Source organism: Nomascus leucogenys, chromosome 19, assembly GCF_006542625.1.
Source record: "Nomascus leucogenys isolate Asia chromosome 19, Asia_NLE_v1, whole genome shotgun sequence".
NCBI lineage: Eukaryota > Metazoa > Chordata > Mammalia > Primates > Hylobatidae > Nomascus > Nomascus leucogenys.
In genome coordinates this window covers 32708220-32714329 of record NC_044399.1, presented here as the reverse complement: position 1 = coordinate 32714329, position 6110 = coordinate 32708220, and the positions used below count along the sequence as shown (strand labels likewise).

At 44.7% G+C, this 6110-nt stretch overlaps 1 pseudogene; it reads left to right on the top strand.

Annotated features, from left to right (window-relative positions):
• The first annotated feature begins 5392 nt into the window (after positions 1-5392).
• On the top strand, positions 5393-5487 carry LOC115831598 (annotated as a pseudogene).
• Positions 5488-6110: the final 623 nt, after the last annotated feature.

Here is a 6110-nt window from a genome sequence, read left to right as displayed (position 1 = left end):
GTGGGAGGGAATTGCAACCCCAGATACTCGTTTCATCACTAAGCATGTCTGAGCTGGGGGAGGATATGGGGTGGGATGGCAAGGGCATTGGACTAAGCAGGTCTAAAATATTTTGGGTTTTTTTGTTGTTGTTGTTGTTTGAGATGGGGGTCTTGCTATGTTGCCCAGGCTGGTCTCAAACTCCTGGGCTCAAATGATCTGGCCTCAGACGCCTGAGTAGCTGAGACTGCAGGTGCACACCACTGTGCCCGACTAGAAAATGTTTATTCTAAGTTTAGTCAATTCTGTCAACTTGAGCAACTTTACCTAATGTCTCTGATCTTCAGAGCTTTTATTCGTAAAATGAATATAACTCTCATTGTAAACATTATATATGGCCAGGCGCGGTGGCTCACGCCTGTAATCCCAGCACTTTGGGAGGTTGAGACGGACGTATCACGAGGTCAGGAGATCGAGACCATCGTGGCTAACACGGTGAAACCCCGTCTCTACTAAAAATACAAAAAAAATTAGCCGAGCATGGGTAGCAGGCGCCTGTGGTCCCAACTACTCGGGAGGCTGAGGCAGGAGAATGGTGTGAACCCAGGAGGCGGAGCTTGCAGTGAGCTGAGATCACGACACCGCACTCCAGCCCGGGTGACAGAGCGAGACTCCGTCTCAAAAAAAAAATTATATACAATTTATTAATATAAGAAGGAATGGAAATAATAAATAGCCCTAGGGCAATGCACTAAATCACAGAAATGCAAATTCAAACCAACTCGAAGTACGATTTCACATATATGGACAGTTTTTTTTTTTTTTGAGATGGAGTCTCTGTCACCCAGGCTGGAGTGCAGTGGCACGATTACAGCTCACTGCAGCCTCTGCCTCCCAAGTTCCAGCGATTCTCCTGCCTCAGTCTCCAAACTAGCTAGGACTACAGGTGCCACCACCACACCTGGCTAATTTTTGTATTTTTGGTAGAGACAGGGTTTCACCATGTTGGCCAGGCTGGTCTCGAACTCCTGACATCAGGTGATCCCCCCGCCTCGGCCTCCCAAAGTGCTGGGATTACAGGCGTGAGCCACTGCGCTCGGCCAAGATTTTTAATATTAAAAGTAGTCTGGGTGTGGTTCATGCCACTGGATAGGTTACACTCTATACAAATGAAGGATTCTGCCCAGGACCAATAAGAGGCAGAGCTCTGCCCAGGACCAATCAGAGGCATCCCACCTGTGACCTATGAGCAAATGAAGGTTTCAGAATGGACCATTTACAGAAATTCCTGTTTTTGACATAAGGGAGGGGAGGTTCAGAGAGGGAGGGGCCTATCCAGTGGCTCATGCCTGAAATCTCAGCATTTTGAGAGGCTGAGGCTGGAGGATGGCTTGAGGCCAGGAGTTTGAGGCTGCAACTGAGGCAGGAGAATAGTGTCTGGAGGCAGGAAACCTAAGGCCAACCCACAGCTGCCTTCTTGGAATTGAACTGAAAGAAAAACCCCACCTTTCCATGACCAAGTAATGAGGGGCCAAAGGCCCCTCCCTCTCTGAACCTCCCCTCCCTTGTGTCAAAAATGGGAATTTCTGTAAATGGCCCAATCTGAAATCTTCATTTGCTCATAGGTCACAAGTGGGATGCCTCTGATTGGTCCTGGGCAGAGTTCTGCATCTTATTGGTCCTGGACAGAATCCTTCATTTGTATAGAGTGTAACCTATCAGACGCTGCTAAAGGGTGCTTAGGAGTGTTATCATGCTCTTTCAATTCAATGAAAACCCCAAGAAACATTACAATCAGGGTTCTGGAGCCACTCTGTGGAGTGCACTTTCACTTCAATAAATGTATGCTTTCGTCTTCTATTGTCTTATCTGTGCATTTTGTTCAATTCTTTGTTCAACACGCCAAAAACCTGGACAACTCAGTCAAGGCTTCCCATCCTGTAACACAATGAACTATGATTGTGCCACTGCACTCAGCCTGGGCGACAGAGTGAGACCCTGCCTCTACAACAATAATAATAATAATAAAATAAAAGTAGATTTGTGCAATGGAACACTATGCAGACATTTAAAAAGTCATTCATTATGAAGACCATGTAGCAACAAGGAAAACATTTATAAATGTTAAGTGGAAATAGCAGAACCCCAGATGGTACACTCTTTGACTACAACCGTGCACACTGAGAGAGAGCCTGTAGACAGGGCCAGGAGGTAACATGCAAAACAGGGTAGTTGTGCAGAGGATAGGCTTATAGTTACTTTTTTCTTTGCCAATATTAAAAACAATTTTACTGTTACATTCTTTTTTCATAATACGAATGACTAATTCCTGCCCTTCCTACCATACTGGCTTGTTCGGGGGACCAAATGAAAAACTGAGAAAACTGTTGTGTCTTCCTGTAGGATGTTGGAGTGAATCTACCATGCATGACTCATGTTTCCAACCCCATCATCCTGGGTAGGGAAGCACCAAGCTGAGGACTCTGGGTCCTTTCAGGCTCTAATGACAATGCACATCCAGCATTTGTGGAGTAGGTATACAGTTGTCTGGGCCAACTACTGTGGGAGAAGGAAAAGAAGTCACATTGCTGCTGGCCATCAAGAGCTCACAAAATAGATGTAGACATCATTTGGGGCTATCTACTTATCCTAGTGATTCTCAACTGAGGTTGATACTTAAAAAAAATTTTTTTTCATTTTCTTTTTTTTTTTTAAGTTTCAAGAGGTTGATACTTTTGATGGTCACAATGATTGGCTTTTGATTGTCACAATGACTGGGAGCGTTATAGTATGACCACTCACATACAGTAAATGAAGGATGAGATAGTCCTACACAAAAAATTCTCTAGCTCCAAATGTCCTTGGTGTCTCTGATGAGAAACACTGATCTAGTCCATAGTCAGGGCTGCCAGGTATGGGTGTGCAGGTTGCCCACTGTACAACTCTTGAGGGAACTATTCACCTGGTGGCTAAGTGTGTGAATTCTGAAACCATACTGCCTGAGTTCCAATGCCAACTGGAACCGCCCCCGATCCCCTACTTTTTTTTTTTTTTTTTGAGACTGAGTCTTGCTCCATCACCCAGGCTGCAGTCCAGTGGCACAATCACAGCTCACTGTAGACTCTACCTCCTGGGCTCAAGTGATCCTCCTACCACAGCCTCCTGAATAGCTGGGACCACAGGCACCACCACCACACCTGGTTACTTTTTAAATTTTTTGTAGAGATAAGTTCTCCCTATGTTGCCCAGGCTGAACTCAAACTCTCAGGCTCAGGCGATCCTCCTGCCTTGGCCTCCCAAAGTGCCAGGATTATAGGCGTGAGCCACCGGACCTGGCCTGGAAGCTCTTGAACATATTGCTTATCTTCTGTGGACCTCAGTTTCCTCATTTGTAAAATGGTAAGAGCAACAGTAACATAACTCATAATGATAACATAAGAATATGTTATCAATAATATATGTGCCTGGCACACAGTAAACATTCAATTCATGTTCAACGATTATTATTCTCTGAGATCTGACCTCCCCATTGACTGGGGAGGGGCCCTGGTGTCTACTTCCTGATAAAGACCACGTATGCCTGGATTCCTGCTCTCCCTGAGGCTTAACTTTCCTGGTTCCACCTGTAATCTTATTGAGAACTCCCGTTGTTGCCTAAACTTGCTTGAGATGGTTTTTGTAATCTACAACCAGAAGTCTTAATTACTAAGACAAGGTGAAAAGACCCACCTATAGGAAACATAGCAGATAATACAAAAGGGCTTTCTAGTTAGTGTGAGATTGCTTGGCCTAGAAAGACCGTAAATGCTACAGAAAAAACCTAATCGTAACTGAAAGAAACAAATTCGAACAACAAATTGTTAAGTGAATGGAATGCAGCTAGCTAGGATCCCATGCTCTGTTCTAAGAAAACAGACAGGTCAAACAATCAGGACCAGTCCAGACATGTGTCTGGGAAGTTAAAGGAAAGAGACCCTGTCCCTCAAAACCTTTCTTACTAGTACCTGAAATTTCATCATTAGTGACTCATGTCTTCGTTTACCAGGAGGTCTTCTTTGAAAATATGAATGTCTCTGGGAAGGAGTAATCCAGAAACCTACTGAGGCTCACCCTACTAGGAATGTATTTACTGTTTTTCTTTTCTTTCATGTCTGTTCATTGAGAACACAGAGAATGTATTCATTAATGACTTTCTCCCTCCTCCACTTCCCAACCCCAGCTACAAATGGGGACAGCAAGAAAGAGAAAACCTGGGGAGAACGGAAGAAGCCATGCTTTGTAGAATGGATCCTGTTTCGGAATTGCTGATCTCATCAACCATGTGTTTATAGAGAGAGCAGTGGCCCTTAAGGAACTGGAGAGAATGTTCTGATTTACTTCTGTCTGGCATAGTGAACAGCAGGAATGACTGTAGCTGTTCTCTTTGCCAAGGACAGATCTGATCTGATTGCCTTGAGGTGAAAGTGAGGTAAGGTGGGGCGGGGATTGGCTTTTGGCTCCCAAGAATGGTTGTTCATCAACCTTTTGCTAATCCCGTGGTTCTCAAATTTTGCTGCATGTTAGAATCACCAGGTAAGCTTTAAAAAAAAAATCTCAGTACCCAGGTTGTACCTCAGACCAATTAAATCAGAATGCCTGGGGGTGGTTGCCAGGCATCAGAAGTTTTCAAAGACCTCCCCCAACCAGGTGGTTCCAACGTGTACCCACGTTCGGGAACCACTGTCCTCAGCATTTATTGTATGAGGCAACTTAGGTGACACACAACAAGTGAGAACCTGGCTCCTGCCTTTCAGACACAGGACTTAATTTTTTTTTATTTTTAAAATTATGCAGTAAAATTTTTTTCTGTTGGTGTACAGGTCTATGAATTTTTTTATACTGAGTTTTTTATACTGCCTGAGTACAATTTAATGGTATACCATAAAGTATACCATAATTTTATGGTATACCATAAAGTATACCATAATTTTATGGTATACCATAACATTTTACATACCATAATTTTATTTTTATAAAGTATATCCAGAATTTTATGGTATACCATAAAATTAGTATAGTATACCATAAAATTTACCCTTTTAAATTATACAATTCAATGCTCACTTCAGCAGCACATATACTAAAATTGGAATGATACAGAGAAAATTAGCATGGCCGGGCGCGCTGGCTCACGCCTGTAATCCCAGCACTTCGGGAGGCTGAAGCAGGCGGATCACGAGGTCAGGAGTTCAAGACCAGACTGACAAACAGGATGAAACCTCGTCTCTACTAAAAATACAAAAATTAGCCGGGTGTGGTGGTGCATGCCTGAAATCCCAGCTACGTGGGAGGCTGAGGCAGGAGAATCACCTGAACCTGGGAGGTGGAGGTTGCAGTGAGCCGAGATCTGGCCTCTGCACTCCAGCCTAGGCGACAGAGCAAGACTCTGTCTCGAAAAAAAAAAAGAGAAAATTAGCATGACCCCTGCTCAAAGATGACACTGTAATTTGTGAAGTGTTCCATATTTAAAAACCATTTTTTTAAAGTGTACAACTCAGCCATATGCAGTGGTTCCCACCTGTAATCCCAGGGTTTTGAGGCCAGGTGCGGTGGCTCACGCCTGTAATCCCAACACTTTGGGAGGCCGAGGTGGGTGGATCACCTGAGGTCAGGAGTTCAAGACCAGACTGGCCAACATGGTGAAACATCGTCTCTACCAAAAATACAAAAACTAGCCGGGCATGGTGGTGTGCACCCATAATCCCAGCTACTCGGGAGCCTGAGGCAGGAGAATCGCTTGAACCCAGGAGGTGGAGGTTGCAGTGAGCCAAGATTGTGCCACTGCACTCCAGCCTGGGTGACAGAGCAAGACTCTGTCTCAAAAAAAAAAAAGGCTGGGTGTGGTGGCTCATGCCTGTAATTCCCCAGCACTTTGGGAGGCCGAGGCAGGCAGATCACCTAAGGTCAGGATTTCAAGACCAGCCTGACCAACATGGTGAAACCCCATCTCTACTAAAAATACAAAATTAGCTGGGCATGGTGGTGCATGCCTGTAATCCCAGCTACTCAGGAGGCTGAGGCAGGATAATTGCTTGAACCCAGGAGGTGGAGGTTGTGGTGAGCCGAGATCTCGCCATTGCACTTCAGCCTAG